This window comes from Desmodus rotundus, chromosome 1 (assembly GCF_022682495.2).
Source record: "Desmodus rotundus isolate HL8 chromosome 1, HLdesRot8A.1, whole genome shotgun sequence".
Classification (NCBI taxonomy): Eukaryota; Metazoa; Chordata; class Mammalia; order Chiroptera; family Phyllostomidae; genus Desmodus; species Desmodus rotundus.
In genome coordinates this window covers 138432397-138456893 of record NC_071387.1, presented here as the reverse complement: position 1 = coordinate 138456893, position 24497 = coordinate 138432397, and the positions used below count along the sequence as shown (strand labels likewise).

At 39.1% G+C, this 24497-nt stretch overlaps 1 pseudogene; it reads left to right on the top strand.

Moving 5' to 3' along the window:
- Positions 1-7997: 7997 nt before the first annotated feature.
- LOC112307226 (peptidyl-prolyl cis-trans isomerase A pseudogene) lies at positions 7998-8472 on the top strand (annotated as a pseudogene).
- Positions 8473-24497: the final 16025 nt, after the last annotated feature.

Here is a 24497-nt window from a genome sequence, read left to right as displayed (position 1 = left end):
CACTTCACACCAGTGAGAATGGCCATCATAAACAAAACAAACACCAAATGCTGGACAGGATTCAGAGAAAAGGGAATGCTTATGCACTCTTGGTAGGAATACAGACTGGTGCAACCACTGTGGAAAAGAGTACAAAATTTCCTTAAAAATCTAAAAATGGAACTGACTTTTGATTCAGTGATTCCACTGCTGGGATTATGACCTAAGAATGCTGAAACACCAGTTCAAAAGAACCTATGCACCCCAATGTTCATAGCAGCATTATTTACAATAGCCAAGTGCTGGAAGCAACCTAACTGCCCATCAGTAAATTAGTGGATCAAAAGCTGTGGTACATTTACACAATAGCATACTATGCAGCAGAAAGAAAAGAGAAACTCCTGCTTTTCATTACAGCATGGATGGAACTGGAGGGTATTATGCTAAGTGAAATAAACCAGTTGGTGAAAGACAAATACCACATCATCTCACCTATAAGAGGTGTTTTGTTCACCTAATGGACAAAACAAACAAATGAGCAAAATAGAACCAGAGGCATGGAAACAAGGAACAAACTTACAGGGACCAGAGGCGAGGGGGTTGGGGAATAAGGGAGGAAAGGATGGGAAGGGTCTAGTTAAAGAACAAGTACCAATGACCCATGGACAAAGTGGGAATGTCCTATGGGGGGCAGGGGGAAGCCATGGGGAATGTTGGGACAACTGTAGTAGAACAACAATAAAAATAATAATAAAATAAAATCCTTTAATGATTAAAAAAATTGTGGTGTAATTTCTAGCCAGCACAATAAGGCAGAAAGGCAGACAAATTGGAACGGACAAAGTAAAACTGCCCCTATTTGCAGATAACCTGATTGTCTATATAGAAAATCTCAAGAAATCTACCATAACAAAAACAAAAACCAACAACAACAGCAAAACACTCCCAGAACTGTGGTGTTCAGCAAGGCCTCAATATACAAAATAAACATACAAAATCTAATGTGTTTCTATGTACCATACCAGTAATTAATATGTGGAAACCAAAATTAAAATACAATATAATTTATATGCATTCAAAAAAAGAAATATGTAGGTATAAATCTAACCAAAGAAATATAGGTCTTATATGCTGAAAATTACAAAATACTGATGAATAAAGTCAAAGGAGATCTAAATAAATGGAGAAACATACAGTGCTTATGGATTGGACTCGAACTAATAAAGATGTCAGTTCTATCCAAATTAACCTATAGGTATAATGCAATCCCTATCAAAATCTCAGCAAGGTTTTTGTAGACACAGACAATCTTATTCTATAATTTATCTGGAGAGACACAGTCCCTAGAGTAGCTAAGATGATCTTAACAAAACAGCAAAAAACTGGGAAGAATTAGTCTATCCCAATGCATTTTGTAAACAATACAAGTAGAACAATGTAAGAGAACCTGGAAATAGACTCACGAACATGCCAAACTGATTTTTGACATAGAAACAAAAGCAATTCAAAAGCAATTCTATCATGTAGAGGCATGATAGCCTTTACAACAACAGTACTGAGCAACTGAACATCTGTAGGCAAAAAAATAAAAACTTTTCTTTGAACTTCCACCTTAGTCTCACATTTCATACAAAAATTCACTCAAAATGAATCCTGAACCTAAATTTAAAACATAAAACTAGAAAACTTAATAAAGGTAAACTTCTTGGATACAATATGACAAGCATGGTTCATATAAAGAAAAATTTAAAAATTGGACTTTATTAAAATTAAAAACATTTGCTGTGCTAAAAATTCTGCTAAGAAAATCAAAAGACAAGATGAAGACTGGGAGAAAATGTTTGCCTATCAAATAGATAACGAAGAACTAGTATCTAGAATATATAATAAATGTCTTAAAATTCAACTTTAAAAATAATCAAATAATCTAATTAGAGGATGGGCAAAAGATAGAAAGAGAAATTTCTCTAAAGGGGATGTATGAATGGCAAATTAGCACATGTGAAGATGTTCAAGATCATTAGCCTAAGAAAGTGCAATGTAAAACCATAATGAATTATCAGTGCGTAAAATAAAAAATAATGACAACACCAAATGCTGGTGAGGATGTGGAGAAACTGAATCATTCATACATTGCCAGTAAGAATGTAAAATAGCACAACCAAACATTCTGGATAAACACTCTGGAAAAAAAGTAAATATGCAGCTACATAGGACCCAGCAATTATACTCCTGAACACTTTTTCAGGGAAATGAAAAATTTTCATTCAACCATCTGTACATGAATGCTCAGAACTTTCATAATAATTATGCTCAGCTTTCTTCACCATAGTCAAAAACAGGAAACAACCCAGGTGTCCTTCAGCAGGTGAATGGTTAAAATAGGGTGCATCCTTCCCATGGGATACTGCTCAGCAGTGTAAAGGGACAAATTATTGACACACACAGCAGCAGCCTGGGTGAGTCTCCAGAGAATGATGCCGAGAGAAAAAAGCCAATATCAAAAGGCTACAAACTGTGTGATTCTGTTTGTAGAATATTCTTGAAAGGAGAAAATTACAGAAATAGAGAACGGATTAGTGGTTGCCAAGATTCAGAGAGAGCGAGGGGATGGGATGGAAAGGAAGAGCATGCCGGCAAGCTGAGGGATCCTTGTGGTTATGTAAGTGTGATGTGGCACCACCGCGTAGCACTACGCAGTACTGCGCCGCACATTACCAGTGGGGACAAGCGGGTAAAGGGGACACGGAGTGTCTCCCTTATTTCCTAGCACTGCATGTGAACATACAATGATCTCAAAAAAGCAAGGTAATTTTTTGAAAATTGAAGGAGTTTAAAAGCAACATTTGCATATTTAGAACATATCTCTAGAAAGAAGTGGAAAATATTAGTTGCCACTAGGGAGGAAAAATTGATGGATGGAAACAGAAATGGGAGGTAAACATTTTACCATATTTTTGTATATTTTGAATTTTGAGCTATGCAAAATTAATGCCTATTCAAGAAATAAAATTATAATTATCAATTTTAAAATTCCTCACCCAATCATAGCTTGATGCTTTCTAATTGTTAACAGTCTTGATTACTCTGTTAACTTGTATTCAAAATTTTCTGAAGTGGCTTTTTTATTTTTCTAATCGTTAACTCACTGCAGTATTAGAACTTCTTGTTTTTCCCAACCAGCCAAAATCCTTATTTATTTATTTTTTTTAGTTATTAAGATTCACTTCTTTATACTCACTTTTCCCGAATAAAAAGCAGTTTATGGGAGAAAACTTTGTTCCTATGTGTAACTATTGATGTGAACTATTTGCACACTTATGGGGCAGTTGGAGCAGCCTTAACATCCTACCTTCTCGCAGAATTCCTGCACAAGACATCGTGATAAAATAGAGCCAGCATGGACTTGGAAATCGTACAGCCCAGGGTGTCTAGCTGGGTAACCTTGTTCAGCTCATTTAACCTACCTAACCCTATGCATTGCCTCATTCATATAACAAACATAATAATATCCATTTTCTCAGATTTCTTTGAGTATTAATATAGCCTATGTACAGTACCTGAGACATGGTAGTGGTGTTAGAGCTAAAATTAGTGAAAGAAAAGTTTAGTTGCTAAAAGCATAAGTCCACCGAAATAACTAAGGGTGGGAATATTTTATGGACACATACCTCAGAAAACAAGCGCAGGACACGAAGGAGCACTAGCTTTGTGGCCACTTAAAAATTAGCAGGATCTTAGATACCTTTCCTCTGATAGAGGCCTCATGATCTGTGCCTCTGTTGTATTAAACTTTCCCTCCAAGAACAATATTGGGGTATAGAGGTCCTGCAACAGGGTGCCATGGGAGTCTGTCAGGGGGCAACCTAATCTCACCTTGAGGAAGCCACATTTGATGTAACACTAGGATGATACTCTTCTTGTGAAGAGGGACCTCTTTAGAATATTTGAGAAAGGAGAGAAGGTCACCTTTTCTGTTACAATATAGCAGATACACATTGTTTTATGTAGGTCCTCATGCCTCTATTTATAGTTATTGCTGGTTCTTCTTTCATAGAATTTTTTCCACATATATAAATGTACCATTTTTCATCAGCACAATATTTAAAACTGCACTTTTCTGCCACTCCCAGCAACTTTATATCCCCTTTCTTGTTTGTTTGTCTTGCAAGTGTTTATGGTATTCATCCCATTTCAGTGATCCTTTTTAATATCTGTTTCTACCGCTAAAAATGTAAGGTCCACAAAGGCAGAGATTTTTATCCCATTTATTCACTGCTGTACCTTAGATGTTCCAGGCAAGTATTCAGCTCTTGATAAATATTTGTTGATTAGATAAAACATTCCTGGACCTTATCTTCATTTTCTTATTCATCATAAACAGAAACCTCTTTATTTGTCATTCAGATATATCTCAGTCCTTAAATAAATCATATGCTGTAATATATTCCATTAATTGTATAGATTTACTGCTCAATTTTTTTTAGAGTTGTCCTTCTGTGGTCTTCAACCTTTTCTTTATTTAACTTATTTATTAACTCACAGTGTCTGATGAAAAATCACTTCCACATCTCTGGACTACAACTTATACTTCTCACTTTAGTGACAGTCGTTAGGCCTATGAGTCTCAACTCCAAACCCACCCTTCACTCTGCGAAGCTGGGACACTGCAGACATTTCTGCATTCCCTGTTGAACTCTGCCAGTAGGAGGCACTGGAATGAGACTGGAAAACTGGAGAAAGAAGGGACTCCCTGCTTCCTGCTTTGCCTTTGTACCTACATGACCGTAGTATCTCTGCAGCAGGAGCTCCTCTCCCCACTCGCAGCAGTCAGTTGCTCCAGTTTCCAGTCCCCTCCACACTTCTCACCACCAGCACCGCCAGCCTCCGAGGCGTGAGTCCAGCCCCACAGGGCCCCTTTTCTGAATTCTCAGGTTCCACGAACCCCAGCCACCCTCCTCCCTTGGTCACCCCAGTCGTTGGGGTCACAGCTGCTTCCTGTAGTTACCTACTCTGCGTTGACTTCCAAGTGCACAGGATGACCTATTTAACTAATTCTCCCTTTTTAAATAATCTCTGTTAAAATAACTGTCATGATTTCTATTTTCCTGATTGAACTCTGGCTGATAGATAAAATAACTTCAAAAATTTAGCATTTTGAATTATTATATTTTCTGGCCACTTTGAGACATATTTTGAATAGGTCACTGTACTTCTGTTTGTCAAAATAGTTTGAGCTACAGTGTAACAACTGTGTGATTATAAGATGAAAACTTTCTCTCTCCAACTTCGTACAGAAGTCGAAATAACCGCAGGTTTAAAAAACAAAACAAATACAAGTATAATTTCAAAGCTGTGAACAGAACCCTTTGTATCAAAGAAGTGGGCCTGGCAGGGTCAGGAGGCTTTGTAACATACCCGTTGAGGTAGGCTAGAGGGAGCTAACATGGCTACGTAACTGTATAAAGTGTATTCCACCAGCCCATATTATATCATAATCAGGGAAACATTTCTAATTCTTAATATGAATTTAGATACTTCTGCTCTGAGATTTGTTGTTCATCCTTTGTGTATGTGTGCTTGTGTGTGTTGTTTGACCTATCAGTTACCCCTAGGAAGGATGAAAAGGCATAGCTTTACTTTAAACCTTAAGGACACTCTACCTTTAGAGTGCCAAAGGCCAGCTGGGTTTTCTGCTAAAGGCCCCTTGATACTCCTGATTGAATATCTCATTGAAAATATGTGGTTGATAATAATTTCATTTCCTGGATTGAACTCCTTGGAGGAGGGGGATGGAAACTAGGGCAAGACAGTCCCTGTAGGGACCAGCAATAGATAGCATTTTACTAAAAATGGGAGGGGTGAACATTGGAGGCAAGGAAACGAAGGCAGGAGAACAAGACAGAAACGGTGTGTGGCCTTAAATGACTCCTTCTGAGGTGGTTAACCTGTCTTTTTTTCTTCTCTTGAACTAGGGAAACAGATATATTTGGGGTATAACATTAAAGGTTTTTTCTCTGTTGAAATTAATTTTCTTAAGTTACTCATAGTTCAGGGAACTCTCACTGACACAACCGTGGCTGCTGGTGCTCTCGGAGACTTAGACCGCGCGGTGGTTAAAGAAAGTGTGGTGCTTCCACATCACAGCAACATGCAGTCCAGCCCAGTACCCTCGCACGGAGGACAGTGGGGAGCTCTAGAAGGTAGTAGCCTCCGGTGGCGCTGGGAGCAGTGCATAAGATGCACTGTGGAGAAGCAGTTTCCACACTGAGGCTGCAGGAGTAGTGTGAAGGGAATCTTCTCTTTTGCAAGCCTCAGAGAGAGAGGGAGAGTCCAGTCAGGGAAATGGGGGAGGCTGCCATGTGGAGTACACGCCGTAGCGACAAAGTACCCTTACTCACAACGTGGAAACCAGCCTTAAGAAAAGCAACCACAGTCCCCACGTTGGTCTCTCTCCTTCTTATTTTGGATGCTTTCTTGCACCACAGGCAAACTTCCAATGTCAAGAATTGTCAGCTGTGTGGGCACCAACCAAACAAGACAACAAATCAATCCGAGCCCGTTAATAGCTGAGTTCCCATTAAATCAGCAAGTTAACACTAGTAATGTACCCATAATGTGTTGTATCTACAAGCGCGTTCATCTTAATGGAGATGGCATGAACTGAGCCGCAGTTCCGCGACACTAACCTGGTGTTCATCAGGTCAGGTTTATGAATACACTCGTACAAGTGACATTTCCTTGATGTTTCTGTGTTTGTTCAATATTACTTCAGTATTGAAGTAGTTATCCTAAAGTAATAGCCACATGTGTTAGATGCATTTCTGAAATGTGGTGGGTAAAGAATAAGTTTTTAAGATACATCTTTTATTGTAACTTTCCAGCTGCCATGTTGGAGTCCCCACAGTAACATACAGTAACTGTAACATTCACTTCCCAAAGCATCGTGCTCTTGGTCGATGTACAGTATGCATGTACTAAGTTTTTAGTTCAAGCTATAATTTAGTTAAGAGGATTCAGTCAAAACACAGAACTTCCATGTACTCATTTGAGTAATAGTACACATACTATTATTCCTTAATGTATACCACATGGGTGATTTTGATTTCTTAGAGTTTTTTTTTTAACTCTAAGAGATTTTTATCTTGAAGTAAACATCCTACCTAAGCATTCAGCGGAATTCATGAACCAAAGATTCATAGAGACAGGATGGTATGGATCCCCATGTTCGCTCATCTCAGTCTCAATATATTCATTTACAGAAAAAAAATAGTCTCATTATACGGTTTTCCTTCTCTTGTATAAGAAAAGATTTGAAATGTTGTTGAGAATTATGCGGTGATGCAGATAAGCTGGTATTCAAAAAGTATCATGCAGTTCCGTTTCTCTCATCCTATGCTATAGTTTGTTTCATGGTTTTCCAACCATAAAGATCAACTTACGCATTCCCTGGAAAAATTCACTGCCCAAAGTCACCCAAGTTTGGAGTAGAAAGTCCATGTAATTCCTCCTCAAGGGAAACATTGCTTCCTGGTAGAGAAACAAATTTGACTTGAAAAGTCTGCTAATTTAGAATTTAGGTAGGAATTGTACCGTGGAAGGTTTGAGCTCATTATCCAGGTGCCCTTCTCCACCCTTTGGACCTCTCCTGGGTAACCCTGAAGACAAGAGCCCCAGATTGTCCCCAAGCCTAGATTATCACTCCTCCAAGCTACCCTTTCTCTTCTTTGACTGTGATTTTGCATTATCCCTTTACTGATTATTTTTGACACTCAAACCCATCCATTCTTAATGCCTCATCAGCCAGAAATCATAACTATGCCCTTTGGTTCCTGTGCTTCTCAGTAATATAGCCATCTCAGAGCCACGACATTTGCAGCCCCTACCATAGTCACCAGGCAAATGAAAGCCTTTGTTTCACAGGGCTAACTCATCGGAGTCAGATAAACTTGGTTCCTAAAATTATGCTATGTGTTGCCTTGCAGGTGCCATGGCCCCCGTGCTCCCCGCGACCAGCCATGGTCAACCCCACCGTGTTCTCTGACATCGCTGTTGCCAGCAACCCTTGGGCCATGTCTCCTTTGAGCTGTTTGCAGACAGAGTTCCAAAGACAGCAGCAAACTTCCATGCTCTGAGCACTGGGGAGAAAGGATTTGGTTACAAAATTTCCCACTTTCACAGAATTATTCCAGGATTTATGCGCCAGGGTGGTGACCTCACATGCCACAATGGCACAGGTGGCAAGTCAATGATGAGAATTTTATCCTGAAGCATTTGGGGCCTGGTATCTTGTCCATGGCAAACGCTGGACCCAACATGAATGGTTCCCGGTTTTTCATCTGCATGCCAAGACTGAGTGGTTGGATGGCAATCATGAGTTCTTCAGCCAGGTGAAGGACGGCATGGATGTTGTGGTAGCCTTGGAGCACTTTGGGTCCAGGAATGGCAAGACCAGCAAGAAGATCACCATTTGCTGACTGTGGACAACTCTAAGAAATTTGACTCGTGTTCTATCTTAACCACCAGGCCATTCCTTCTGTTGCGCAGGAGAGCACCCCTTCACCCCCATCTGCTTGGAATGTTCTATGACCTTCATGCACTTGCCACAGTTCATTGGGCTTCGTATTTTTCTTACCTCTTCCAAATCTAACTGGATTACAGAGGTAAGTTTACGGTTATGAAACAAAAATTAAATGACAACAACAACACTATGTGTGCCTACGGTTGGTCCTTAAATTAATCCTGATGTGTGTGTGTGTGTGTGTGTGTGTGTAAGAGAGAGAGAGATTACTATGTGGTCCAGATTGTCTGCTTCTTCAAGTCTCTTAGTTCCATAAGACTGCTGAGCATGGAGCCGATGCTCCCAAGTCCTTGAGGTCTTACAGAAAGCATAGGTCAGGGACGACAGTTTTTTTCCCCTTTTGTCACCAACATCATTTAATGCTGGTACAAGGTAAGTACTAAATAAATGTTAAAACAAAGAAGGGAGGAGGGAAGGAAGGAAGGAAGGAAAGAGGGAGGGAAGGAGGGAGGGAGGGGGGAAGGAAAAGGAAAGGAGGGAGGGAAGAAGGAGGTTTTGCAAATGATTTGGCAAAAAAAAACAAACAAAAAACTGGTACTTTTGTTTTAAGGCATGGAATAAGGGGATTGGTGGCAAGGAAATTCTAATACCTAAACGATCAGAAACAAGACTGCCATTTTATATGTGTGTAGGGGGAAGGCAGACTGGGGTATCCATTGCTCTGTCCAGCAACATGTATGGGGAAGACCAAGGGCCAAACTGCAATCTGACTCAGACCTGGTGACCTCAGATTGTGGAGCAGGAGGGAGGAATGAGCCTGAAGGTGGAGTGCCTTGCACACCCGGAAACCATCTCGGTTTTGTCAGCAGTCCTGGAGATAGGAGGAGGCAGGTGAAGAGAAGTGGCTATTCAAGACTTAAAAATCCTCATGTGTTTTTGAATCTCCTAACCAGCATTTGTGCTGCTAAGATTTGACACCTGAGGACACCAGCATCTGTGAGGATTCTGGCACCACCGATGGCCCCGAGGCAAGGTAGGGAGTGATGGTAGCCAGAGTAGAGTGCCAGGGCCATCATCCCCGCCCACAACTATTCAAAACAGCACACAGTCTTCCCAGGGATTTCTGACAATTTCATATCTATCTTGATGTTTCTCTCCAGTTCCACTAAGGCTGATCTTGGGGTGTGATCTTGTAGTACTTACTAGTACAGTGTCTTGCTAAGATTGGAAGGTGTGATAAAAGTTACCTTACTTGAACTCTGTGGAATATCATTAGTAGTGCTCCAAGTTCTTCATGCAAATTGTTAAGGTTTTGTATAGGCCCACAGTGGGAACAAGGTGCCTGACGGCACAATGTGCTAATAATTGCAATGTGGACTTCCAGGTATGCAAATGGTGTTCCATAACAAAATATAGTAAGAATGTGGGACTGGAAATAGTAAATCAGTACATCCCTTCAAAAAATGTTGCTATATGTTTGTTTTATCTCTTCTATCTGAGTCACAATTATGCTTTCTCTGGTTCAGATAGAGAAAACCACTTAAGAGAGCCTCATACCTACTTGTAAGCCACCTCGGGTCCACCAAACCTGGCTGGCAAAATTTGCTTTGGATACTCTGACACATAGCAATGCTAATTCTGCTTCATTTACTAGTCAAGACAGCTAAACTCCTGCTTTGAAAGTCAATCAACCCTCAAATCTCAGTGACTTAACACCATCCAAGTGAATTTCTCCCTCATGTTACCTGATGCAGTAAAATGCTCTACTTCATGTGATCATTCAAGGACACAGCTGAGGGACATTCACCACCCCAACACAGGGCAGGGAGGAGAGTGGAAGGACATCTCATATCTGTTCTTCTCTGCCTTGTCACAGAATTGACGCCACCCACTGCTGCTCAAAGCTCACTGGCTAGAACTAATCCGATTGCCACGTCTGCCTGCAAGGAGACTGGAAAACACTGTTCTCTACATGCCTGACAGGAGAGGAGAGCTGGCGATGTCCACCACGTGTCCTACATGCCAAGCCATACATTAGTGATTTAAGCTTGACTGCCAAGATGACCCAGTGCTCACACTCTCCTCTTCGCTTTCTTATTCGCTTCCCCCGCCACTGGATTACTTCTTCCACATCCCTTAACATGTGTTTCCAAAGGTTCAGTCTCTAGCCCACGCTGCCTTTCTTACACACCATCTTTCTTGGAGATTTAGGACTTACCCATTATGGTTTCTCATAGTTCCTTAAGTATCGAAGTAATGAACACTGAGTGATTGGGGAACTAATTAAATAATAACTCAAAGCTAAACAGTGATTTAAAAAATTACATATTTAGTAATTTTCACACCCAAACAGTAGAAATCATCAGCATTCTACCTCCTTTTTCTCCTACTTCTTCCCTCTTCACCTTTTTATTCACCTTAACATTTTAACTTTACAATAAAAAAATAAATATTAACTCTACCATGAGCTCTGTACTGTGATAAACCAGTTTGTAAGTAATGATGGCTTGACAATATTCAAATTATGAAAAAATGGTATTATGAAAGGATAGTATTATTTATGAAAAGATAGAATTATTTTTATTCCCTGATATTAAATCATTGGCTCACTCTCTTTCCTTTTAGTTGTCTCTAATTAGTGTCGCACAAAGAATGCTAACTTCAATGCCAAAATAATCTGAAACATTTATTTAGCCTTCAATTAGAAGCCATTAAAACTGGTATTTTTTTATAAATAATATCAACTTTTAGAATTAAAGGACCAAAACAAAATCATTTTTTAAATATTATGTTATTTTTTATTAAAAAGCCGTATATGAATCTATAAATAATTTGAGCCTCAATATTGTTCATTGAATCATTTTTTAAAAATATTTATTGGACATCAACTGTGCTCTAGGCATCTTTTTGAAAATTAAAAAAAATTTTCAGTTACAGTTGACATAAAATATTACATTAGCTTCAGGTGTACAACAACACAGTGATTAGACGTTGTGAAGTGATCACCTGATAAGTCTAGCACCCACCTGGCACTACACATCCTTATTACAATAGCAGTGACTACATTCCCTATGCTGTACTTCACATCCCTGGCACTGTTTTGCAACTACCATAATTTACTTCTTCTTATACATACATTTTTTTATAACCAGAGACATTAATAACAATCTGACAGTAACCAGAGGGGAGGTGGGAGAGGGGAATGGGGGGAAGGGAGGAAGGGTTTTCAGGAACAACTCTAAAGGACAGATGGACAAAACCAAGGTGGGGTGGAATCAGGGGAGGGAGGTGGGGGTGGCTGGGGGTGGGGAAGTGTAAGGAGGTAAATGCAAAAAACTGTATTTGAACAACAATAAAACAATTAAAAATAAAAATAAAATACAAAAACAAAAAGATACATTTTTATCAAATTTATTGGGGTTACATTGGTAAATAAAATATATATGTATCTAATTAATAAATTGAAATCTCTGATGTACATGTACCAATCTACCTAATCCCATTAGATATATTTAAATTTGCACATTTGTATGTGTGTACTATATCTATATGAATATATGTATATACACATATGAATATATATACATGTACATACACTGAGTATGTACATGTATATACATTTCCTTAATGACTAATAATGTTATGCATTTTTCATATATTTATTTGCTATCCATACATCTCTTTGCTGAAATATATATTGAAATATTTTGCAAATCTGAGTGAAGGATTATAGGAGTGTTTGTTTCTCATGCTATTTGTTTTTGCAATATTTTAAAAGTCTAAAGTATTTCTGAAAAAAATTTAAAAAGAAAAAATTGTTATAAATATGGTCACAATTATTATAAATATTAAGTCATCCTTAAATGTATTATTACATTATTAATAATTATGTAATGGCACATAACATTATAATATGTGATATTTATATTATATTATATCATAGTTTAAACCCCAAATCATATTAACAAAGATCAAGAAGTGGAGAAGGACAGGTATGAAGAAATAGAAACTTAGAAAACTTCTTAACTGTTGAAATCTGCTGAGTCCAAAAAAACTCGGCTTCGGTCTTGAGTTTCATAATGAGATGCCCGTCTGCGCGATGCAAGTTCACAGAAGGAGAGACAACGGTGCAAATCGCTGTGGAAGACAGAGCAGAGGAGTAGTCTGTCTTATGTTGGGAGAGGGGACATGGGACATGGCACCAAACAGAAACACAGAATTAAAACAAGGTGGCAGACAGAACAAACATGGTAGTTTTACAAACAGTTTTTGAGATGTGGAACAATGTTTAAACGCAATGTTAAGTAAGATGTGTAAGATGTAAAACGTATTCAGACTGACTTCACATAAACTCAACATAGACAAAAGAAGGGACACAAACACGTCAAAGCGCTTGTCTCGGAGCAGCGGCATTTCGTGTGATTTGTATTTCTTAATTATAATTCGTGCCTTTTCAAAATTGTCTGTAGTGAGCATGAATTACTTTCATACCAAAATAGGAGTTACATTTTTTTTAAAGAAAAATATAGCTTTCATCTCCCCCTGTTTCTAGAGCTAAATCTGATTAAATGGTGCATGAAATGGCATCAAGACCTACCGCCTAACATTTTTCACAAAATCTCTGTGTCTGCCCCTCGGGCGACATTGCCGAGGTACCAAGTTCTCCCACTTAAGTTGCTTTACCTGGAATACTATGCCTCACATCAATTTTAGTTTCACCGTGGATGTAGGAAAGGTCATACCCAGAAGTTACAGGCATAGACATTCATGTCAGTCAGTTCTGATTAAAGTGGAGAAACTTCTCCCATTTCAGAGGGGGCGCGTTTTCTTTATATTTGCGATTGTCAGTTGTGCTATTCAATGACTCAGGACCCCATCCAGCAGCGACCTGCCCTGCTTGCCGGATTCACAGGGGCAGTGGAGGGCAGAGACAAAGACTTGAACTCTGGAGACAGAGTCTGGACGTGAGTCCTGGCCCTGAGCACGTAGTCTTTGCACCTTAGTTCCCTCGTCTGTAAAACAGGGATGACAATAATGATACCTACCATATGGTTATCTGGAGAATTTAGTGAATTAATATTTGTAACATGTTCTGAACAGTGCCTGGTACATGGTGAATGGTAGAGAAGTCTTAATTAATCGGTAAAATGCACTCTAACTTATAGGCTATGGCGCTTCTATTTCCCTCCAGTCTCTTTCCCCCTTTAATAACCTCACATACTATTGCTGTACCTGGGCACACATGGAATTGTGAAACAATGCAGTTCTCCATTGGGCTCCTGTTGCCTTTTGACCGCCCAGTCTTCCAGATTCAGTGATTTTCGATATTTTCTTGATCCTCCGTCACCTCATCAAAGGCTCACTCTTCCCGTGAATCCTGCTTCCTTGAAGCCCTGCTTTCTACTTTGCAGAATCACGGCTTATTTACTTATTTACACTAACTTATCTACACGGTGCTCCTGTTCACAGGGCCTCTTTGGAAACAATACCCCACCCGATGCCTTCAGAATGGGGAGACACACATTGGTCAGAGGGATGTTAACTAGTGTGAACAGAGAAGAGTGTGCTGAGCTCCTGTAAAGTCTGTAAACATGCCAGGTTTAGCAAAATTAACCTATGCAGTTTTGAAGACTCTATAATGCACTAATGTATGTGTTCCAGAGAGGAGGACAAGGGTAACATTTCCCAAACTGGCTTGACTAGTGGAACCTCGTATTTTCTCTCTCTATTCCTATGAGCTGGAGGAGTTGGCAGAACACCACCTTGAAAACTGCTGCCTTTACGGAAAGGAGGGGACACTCTGTAGTAAAAGCACCCCACGGTCTTGTGTGAAAGAAATGTTTCTGAAGGCACCATTCAAATCATGCCATTTTTGCTTTGGTAACCAGAATTGGTTCACCACCAAAATCCCAGGAGTAGTTCAATCCCTCTCATCTTGCTGAAGGACTTCATGCATATACTCATCCTACAGATCCTTCTGGAGGGCCAGGAACGGTATGGGTGAGCACTCCTGCCTGCATTACCATGGTCACCACTACCCAGTCTTACGTACCCACAGCTCATGAGTTCTATGGGCTGAGGATCGGAAAATCTGAAGGAGACATTCAAGTAAGAGAGTTTCCCCTCCTTTGTGGCCCTCAAGAGCAGAGCCGGCCCCTAGGTGTGCAGAGTGAACGAACTAGAGCAGTGTGAGCTCCAAGTGGTCCACTCTTCACAGCTCACTATTTGGTATCCTTGACAACTTCAGTTTGTTGCTATACAACTTACAGCCAAACAAATTAGCAGGGTTGCTTGTAAGAACAATAATTTGTTCTTACCAAAATATTTACCATTGTAAGCACTTTCAATGTATATCAAATCTGCTTTCACTGTACTCATGTGCTTTCCCATCTCTACATGAAATCTCAGGTAGAACCCGTAATGATTTTTATAATCTTAATAATAACCTAAATGCTCTAATCCCTTCTAGGCACATGAACAGTCTCATTTTAATACTTAATATACTCAGTACAGTGGTACTTTGTTTTTTATCATTTTTTTATTTTCAGTTAGAGTTGACGTACATTATTATATTAGTTTTATGTTCAGTGCAGAGTAATGATTAACATTCCAAACACTCTCTCAAGGCAGTGCTCCTTCCCCGGCCCAGCGGGAGTCTGGGGACAAAGACCTGGAGAGAGGGCGGTTTTCTTCCCACTCGTCCTCTGTGGGCAGCGCTCCCACCCTCACTTCAGAGTTGGAGAAGGGACAGGAAAGCCTGCTTGGCAGGCACTGATGTCACCTCCAGGCCCTCCTAGTTGAGCTGCTCAAAGACACTGCTGCTGGGGCTGTCACACCGTGATGCAGCCAGGGCCTCACCTCACGCAGTGCTCCACGCTCATTTCCTGGGCCTCTCTCTGGCAGTCCCTATTCTTTATGGTGTTGCAGTAACTCAACAAGGAGGCCACGAGACTGGGGTGGCTCTAATGCCTCAGAAGCCTATGTAGTGAATGGAAACCTAAGTCAGATTCAATTTCTATAATGCGCTCATAAGTAAAATAAATTTCAGACTAACCAGTCACTAGGAACGAACTAGGTTTTCCCAAATAATGTCTTTGCTTTGCTTCTGGGCCTGTTGTATAAAAGCCCTTTCCGAGTTCCTGCCTGCAAAGAGCTCCTAACCACCTCTAGTGTGGCACTACCCAATTCCAATCGATTTGCTCCAATAGACTCCTGAACATTTTAATGTGCCCCAGTTTTGTCTTATAACAGTGGATATCACAGTGTCCTTCCAGCCAGGGATTCCTCAGAGTCCCCATCTGGCTCATGAGAAACACTTGTCATTTTGGTGGTCAGCTGTAGGGGTGCACTTTGTTTCCAGCACAGCCCTCTCCCCTCAGCTCTGTCGCCCCAGCCTAGGTGGCCACAGCCCCTCACGCAGCCTTTCTGTGCCTCAACTCCAGGGCACTCCTGCCAAGCCTTCCCGGTGATTCTCTTGAAGATCCCAGTCTCACTTGGTGACAAGAAACATTACCCACTCTTCACTAAGGTGGGGATGTATGGCCTCCAGCAACTTTCTCCAAATAAATGCTCTTTGAAGACAATCCTTTCTTCCAACTTGTCCAAGCTCTCTCCTATGCTTCAGCTAGGTTCTGAGCTGAGGTTTGCAGTGACTGCTCCTTTTGCAGGTAGCACATCAATGGTCTGTCAAATACCTTGCTACAAAATGTGCAGACAACTGAACCCATTGTTTTGTTCTGGCCTTTGGGGATTCAATGAATATTAAGGTAGAGAGTCTCACTTTAACATCCTGGTAGACAACCAGCATCTGATTTTAAATAACAGAGGTTCTCTGATTAGTCACTAGATTCTAGTGACTTAGAGTATAAGCATAGTGAAGGCAAAGATTTCCGTCCTCTTTCTAAGTACTCTATCCCCTGCTCCTAGAACAATGCCTGGCATATGGTAGGAGGTCAGCAAAATTTGGTTAAATGCACGTGTTATTTTACAGATAAGAAAATTGAGGCTTAGAAAAGGTAAGTAACTTGTCTAAGGTTATTCAGCTACTAAACTGTGGAGCAGTGATTTGAATAATTCGTGACATAAAGCAACTAATGATAATCAGATGTTTTATTAAAGCTTTGTTTTATGCATATTTCTGTAACCTAGTATATAATTACTTTCACAGAGGCTTTATATTCATCTTATTTCCATACAAATCTTCTAGTTTGGTTACCCTTCTAAAATTTGGATCAGATATTCACACCAGCTCATCAACCTGACTACACAACAACCTGACCTTGGATGGCCACACTGCCATCTGGTGTTGGATATACAAATTGCAAGTTCAACGTCTACATTATAGAACTTGAGGACCATAATCACGGTTTTCTAAACTTTACATCCATTAAGTCATTTAATCTTCACAACACCTACAAAATGGGAACTGTTTATATACCAGTTCTGTGAATGATTTCATACAGTGGCAGGACCAGAGGCTGGTCCCAGGCTATCTAGCTACAGATCTTATTTTTAACTATCACGTTCTACTCTTTCTGTCATGTAGGAACAACGAAGACTTTCAGATTCAGGAACCCATTTCTGAGTAAGCCACATAAAGTTTATCAGGAAGCAATGGTATGTAAGAGAGTAGATTTGCCTAAACCATGATCACGTACAAGCACACAGAAGAGATATTCATAACTATTTTCTTTTGTTCCAAGGTCACGGTGTTGGTAGGTTTGGTTTCCTCTCCAGCTTCTCTTCTTGGCTTATAAATGGCTGTCTTCTCACTGCGTCCTCAGAGATCTCCTCTTGGCGTGTGTACGTATGTCTCCACTGTTTCCATATTGTCTCCATTTCTTATAAGATCATCAGTTACATCGGCGTAGGGCCCACCCACATGACCTCATTTTACCTTAATTACCTCTTTAAAGACCCTTTCTCCAAATACAGTCACATTTGGAGGTGCTGAGGTGAGGGCTGCAACATATGAATTTGGGGGGAAGGGCACAAATTAGCCAGTTATATTTCATTTAAGGGAATATTATCAACCAACTCACTGTACTTCAGTAATGCTAAGTAAATGTCTTAGGACCTGTGCTTCTTCACCCTTCTACAACCTGCTTATTGTCATATCACGGGGTTATTAATATCTCCACTATCCATCAGGTTCATGTGAGAAAGATGAAATCAAAATCACTTTATTATTTACTCACATGATTCCCCACCCCTCATTTCTTAGTATTTGACTTCTTGTCTGAGTGAGAAAAATGGTAGTCTGGTATTTTACCAAGCATAATGAAGCCTACTTTTTAACATGTATCATCTCTAGTTTAATGCAAGAATTCCCATGTGATAATGTTATAAAATAATGAACCACATGGAAACATTTGCCTCATTACTTTACAGTTATTTCCCCTAAAGTTAATACTTCACTACCTGAATAGTTTGGAAGAGAACAACTCTCCTTTGCTGAATCAGAAAATCTGATTATTACACATCATTAATCCAATGTAAGAGCACAGTTTTTTTTTAAAGAATAGGTCAAACTTTCTTAGTGAGACTGACTTTTAATGCTGTACCCATTATTTATACTCTGCTTATGTCTTTAAAATGTCTTGCAATTTATAGAGCACTTCCATAGATTTTTTTTTAATTCTCATAATTACTAGAAGTTAACTATTCATACTCTCATTTGCAGATGAAGAAGTTGAAGCTCAGAAAGGATTCTGTAACATGTTCAGGGACACAGTTAATATGGCAGAGCCAGGACTGGAACTCTGATAGTAATGCAGACCCAGCCTATTTTCTAATATCCGCTAATGTCAATTCCCAAATTATCTGTTTTTCCCAAGAGATGCCTTCATGAGAAAAGGGTTTCATGGTCAAATACATTTGGGGAACTCTGTCTGTTAAACTCCGCATTGGAAGAAACATAGACTTGTTATCATTTCTAAAGGCTGTGAAGCTACCTGCATTAATGAAGCCCATTTAACTTTGTTTAATCTAAGCTTATTCCAAGATTTAATTAATCATTGAACTTTTTCTCCCAAGTAATTGCTACCAACATCCAGAGGATCTGCATTAATAAGTGCTTTAAATGAACAGGTTATAATCAACCATTTAAACAGGTCAAGGTGTTGCCTATACTTCATGTAGACAGGCCATATTTCAAATGAGAGTTTAGCAAAGATTAAAGCAAAAAAGTGGTCTTAAAAGAACAAAAAGAAGTGTATGCATGGGGACTATAGCCTATGATACTATAATAACTACGTATGGTCCCAGAAAGGTCCTAGACTTTTCCAGATGAACCCGGGTAATCACTTAGTAAGGTATATAGTAAGGTATATAGATGTCTAACTACTATGCTGTACACCTGACTAACATAATGTGGTATGTCCACTATAATCGAAAAATAAAAATTGTATTTTAAAAAAGTTATCTTGCAATTGGAGGATAATTATTTTCTATGGTACTTTTTATGATTTAAAAAATAAATTCTTTTATTTTCCCCCTCTTTACTATTCACTCCCATTTATCTACTTTCTCTCTCTCTCTTTTTGAATATTTTATTGTTGTTTTATCACAGTTGTCCCCATTGTTCCCCCTTTGCCTTCCTCCACCAAGTCCACCACCTGCTCCCACAGTCAGTCCCCACACTGTTGTCCATGTCCATGGTCATTCATACATGTTCTTTGATAGTCCCTTCTTCTTTCCACCAGTATCCCCCTCATCCGTCCCCTCTAGTTGCTGTCAGACTGTTCCATGTTTCCATGCCTCTGGTTCTACTGGGCTCATTAGTTTGTTTTTGTTAATTAGGTTCTTCTTATAGGTGAGAGCATATGGTATTTGTCTTTCATCGACTGGCTTATTTCACTTAGCAAAATACTCTCCAGTTCTATGCATGCTGTCCCAAAAGGTAGGCGTATTCCATTGTGCAAATGTACCAGTTTTCTGATCCACTCATTTACTGATGGACACTTAGGCTGTTTCTGGCACTTGGCTATTGTAAATAATGCTGCTATGAACATTGGGGTGCATAGGTTCTTTTGAAGTGGTGTTTCAGGATTCTTGGGTATAATCCCAGCAGTGGAATCGCTGGATCAACACGCAGTTCCATTTTTAGTTTTTTGAGGAAACTCCATAAAGTTTTCCATAGTGGCTGCACCAGTCTGCATTCCCACCAACAGTGTATTAGGGTTCTCTTTTCTCCACAACCTCACCAGCACTTGTTTGTGGATTTGTTAATGATGCCAGGTGTGAGGTGGTATCTCATGGCGGCTTTAATTTGCATCTCTCTGATGGCTAGTGATGCTGAGCATGATTTCATATGTCTACAGGCCCTCTGTATGTCTTCCTTGGAGAAGTGTTTGGGTCTTTTTCCCATTTTTTAATTGTCTTGTTTGTCTTCCTGGTGTTGAGTCTTTTAGGTTCTTTATATATTTTGGAGATCAAACCCTTGTCCGAGGTATCATTGGCAAATATGTTTTTCTGTACAGTCGGATCCCTTTTCATTTTGCTGATGTTTTCTTTAGCTGTACAGAAGCTTTTTACCTTGATGTAGTCCCATTTGTTTATTTTTTTCTTTACCTCCCTTTCCCTCAGAGATACAGCAGTGAAAATATTGCTGCATGGAATATCTGAAATTTTTCTGCCTGTATTCTTCTCTAGGACTTTTATGGTGTCATGACTTATATATAAGTTGTTTATCCATCTTTAGTTTATTCTGGTGTGTGGTGTAAGTTGGTGGTTGAGTTTCATTTTTTTGCATGTACCTGTCCAGATCTCCCAGCACCATTTATTGAAGAGGCTATTTTTATTCAATTATTCTCCTGCTCCTTTTGTCAAATATTAATTGACCATAGAGACATGGGTTTATTTCTGGGCTTTCTATTCTCTTCTATTGATCTGTGTGTATGTGTCTTTATGCCAGTACCAGACTGTTTTGATTACAGTGACCTTGTAGTATAGTTTGATATCAAATATTGTGATCCTCCCTACTTTGTTCTTCTTTCTCAAGATTGCTGAGGCTACTTGGGGTTGTTTTTGGTTCCATATACATTTTTGAAATATTTGTTTTAGATCTATGACATATACCATGAACATGGTATTTGCTTCCATTTAATTGTATCTTCCCTAATTTCTTTCTTCAGTGTTCTGTAGTTCTCCAAGTACAGGTCTTTTAGCTCCTTGGTTAAGCTTATTTCTAGGTACTTTATTTTTCTTATTGCTGTAGTAAATGGGATTTCTTTCTTACTTTCTGTTTCTGATATTTCATTGTTGATGTACAAAAATGCCTTCAATTTCTGAATATGGACTTTGTATCCCACTGTTTTGCCAAATTCACTTACTACGCTGAGTAGTTTTTTGGTGGAGACTATAGGGTTTTCTATGTGCACTGTCATGACATCTACCAATATTGACAGTTTTACTTCCTCCTTTCCAGTTTGGATGCCTTTTATTTCTTTTTCTTGTCTGATTACTATGGCTAGAACTTCCAAGACTATGTCTAACAAAAGTGGTGAAAGCAGACACCCTTGTCTTGTTCCTGATCTTAAGGGGAAAGCTTTTAGGTTTTGCCCATTGAGTATGATGTTGGCTGTAGATTTCTCATATATGGCCTTTAAGTTGAGGTATGCTCCCTCTATCCCCATTTTGCCAAATGTTTTTGTCATAAATGGGCGCTGTACTTTATCAAATGCTTTTTTCAGTATCTAGTAATATGATCATGTGATTTTTGTCTTTCATTCTGTTTATGTGGTGTATTACATTTATTTATTTACAAATACTGTACCATCCTTGCATCCCTGGGATGAATCCCACTTGATCATGGTGTATGGTTAAGAAGTACAAATAGGTAGTTACAAAAGAACCGTGGGAATGTAAAGTACAATATAGGAAATGGAGTAGCCAAAGAACTTATATACATGACCCATGGACATGAACAATGGTGGGAAGACTGCCTGAGGGGGGGGTAGGTGCTGGGTGGAGGAGGGCAAAGGGGGAAAAATCAGAACTGTAATAGCATAATCAATAAAATAGCATAACCAAAAGCTTCACTCTGCTTGTGAGAAAAAGTCAAAACCAATTTTGAATGATTTAATTTTCCTCCAAACATTTAATTCTTGTCTGCATGAGTGCCTATGTGTACAAACATACAGTTTATTAAATTATTTTTTAAAAATGCTGTTCATTGGTAAGACAATTTGAATACCCAGAAGCAAGATAAAGTCTGAAAACGACTTGTAAACTACCAAGTTATAGGGAACTTGGGTTTAATCTTACTGCTTGCTCCCTATTACTCTTATCTTTGAAGACTAGGAATTTTACTTTGCTCTAAATGGTGTACTTTTGTACTTTGGAAAGAAACCCTTAGCCAATTGTAAACTGCTGCCCTTGAATTGCTTTTGTAGTGGAAATTTTTACTGAAGGTTAACAGCTTGCATCATTCATTTGAGCAAATAAATCTTAACAACAGCTAAGGCTGAAATGTCTTAAATGTCCTTTCACTTTCTCCCTTCACCTGTTCTGTGTTTTGAGGAAATGATAGTATCTTACCTTGGTTGTCTGCTTCACAATTTACCAAGCATTCTCCTGAATATCATCCTATTGTTGCCTGTCAAAAAAAAAAAAAAAAAAAAGAAAGAAAGAAAGAAAATCCTGGTAGAGCAGGAAGAGATGTTATTCTCAGTTATACCTTGAGGCACTTGAGGTTAGAGGAGGGTGGCAGTTTGCCCAGGGTTGTGTCCCAGTAGAGGACAGGGCCAAGACAGACCGGTCTCCCAGATTTTCATCCAGTTCCCTTCCCATAACCATGCTGCAGAGTTGTGATGTAGGCTGAATAAAGAGAAGATAAAATTGAGCTAAATTTCTTGAATGAAGACTCTTGGAACCCAGTCAAGCTACCAGAATTTCTGTGCAATAACTAAAATACTTCTAATTCAGAATGTACATTTTCATGAATTACCAAAACAAACTGATATCCCCCGAGAATTGACAGCCACTTAGCAAAATTAGAAAGTTAAAGTAATAAACAGTGAGGAGAGACATAACCATTGGGAGGTGGTTCTATGAGACAAAAACGCCTGAGTTTCGTTTCTAGCCTTGTCACTGACTCACCTGTGTTCCCTCTAGCAACCTCTCTACTGTCAGCTTCCTTATCTGTCAAGTAAGAGTGATAATACATGCTCTGATAACCTCCCAGGGTTCTTTGAAGAACTAGGCCAGATAATTTATGATGTAGTTGAAAAGAAAATCTCCTTCCAAATGAAAGGCCTGTAGTTGAATTATTTGACGCGAAACTTCAGCTGTTTAAAACCATGTGAATAATACATAGGCCTAGCATTTTTTGTGTATTTTATTTCTGATAAAGTTCAGAAAAATATAATTAAACAGTTGTGTGTTCCTTGCTGATGTCCTCTAACCCCATCTACTCTGTTTTTGCCTGAATTCTTTATTAAAGGTGCCGTTGAAGGTGAGATGTATACCCAAGGAAATATTTAATGGCTTGTCTTTGGTCTGAGGAGAGTGAAGCCAGAATCCAAAATTGGGCAGGATTCAATCCAAACAGATTTTGTAGTAAACTGCTCTCCTCTGACTGAAAACAGAAACAGAAATGCTAGGAATCTATGCCATTTTGGCATCAACTCTTTAGTAATACAAGCAGGACAGAGAGGCAAGGAAGCCACCTTCCCCTTCACACTCCTTCAAGATCATTATCTAAAAGCTGGCAAGATTCCAGGAAGGTATAATCATTTTGAATGTGGATTACAAAAAAATTTAGTGAGAGAACTCATTTTTATTGAAATAACATTTGCTAGGCTCTAATTAGATGGGAAAAGCACTGTTCAACCTTCAGATGCCTAACCTGGAAAGCCTTGACGGTGTGAAAAGTTTGGGAAAACTCAGAAATGATTTGACACACAGAAATTTTCAAAATGAGAGACTTTTTAAGAGTAGAAAATGGTAAATAATGGAACCAAATTTGCTACAAAGGTTATAGAGCACGGTATTAATACCAAAAGGACTACTTTTTACTTTTATTTTTAAAGACATATTTAAAGCTACTATAAATTTTATTTATTTACTTTTAATGTACTTTATTTACCTTGCACGGTATTTTGAATTTGGGAATAAAAGTCTCAGTCGGGATTTGGGTATTGAGACTCAGGTAGATAAAAAAACAAATTGCTTATCACAGAATTAGGAGTTGAACTGTATACCAAATCCTCCACTCTTTCTATTGTCCTACCCCACATTGTACCCTTTTCTGGGTTTTTATTCATAATTTTGCCTCTTGTAATTAACTGCAAGACAATAATTCATCAGAAGGAAACAAGCCGAGAGGAAAGTAAAAGAAGGAACTTACGTGCTCTACAAGGACATTTAAACAAATTATGGTAGATTAACTAATAGACTCTATTATATATATCATAAAAATTATGACATTTCCCATTAATGAGAGTTGAACTCATGCAATTTGTCTCCACCACCTTCCCAAACTGATGGAGGACTCCAGAGTTGGGCAATTTTAGTTTCAGGTAATAGCTGATAAGCTCAGTAATCAATGCATGTAAAAAGCTCTTGTTCCAGGAACTGAAGGTATGACCCACCCTGACTCCAGGAGACCATAAGCAGTTCCACCTTTGTGCTTCAGGAGGGCTGAAAGCAATCAGGATGGTATCTGTACACGTCTGAGCCATTGTACTCTAGGGTGAGGTGTCCACCACCCGGGGCACAGATAAAAGAATCCTGCAGCTTTTAACTGATTAACTTTTTCCTTGAATTCTAAACCCCTTATCTACAGTTTTCTTCTTATAAAAAGGGTCAGTTTAAAATGGAATCTAAGACATTCTATTAGGGTACATAACCCGCTGTCTTCTCAGATCACTGGCCATCTGAATAAAGTGCCCATATAGATTCAGTGCCAGTCTCAGCTTATTGGTTCTGGTAGTGACAGGTAGCACAAACACTGGCTTTTCAGTTTCAAAACCACTCTCAAATGACAAGAAAGGAA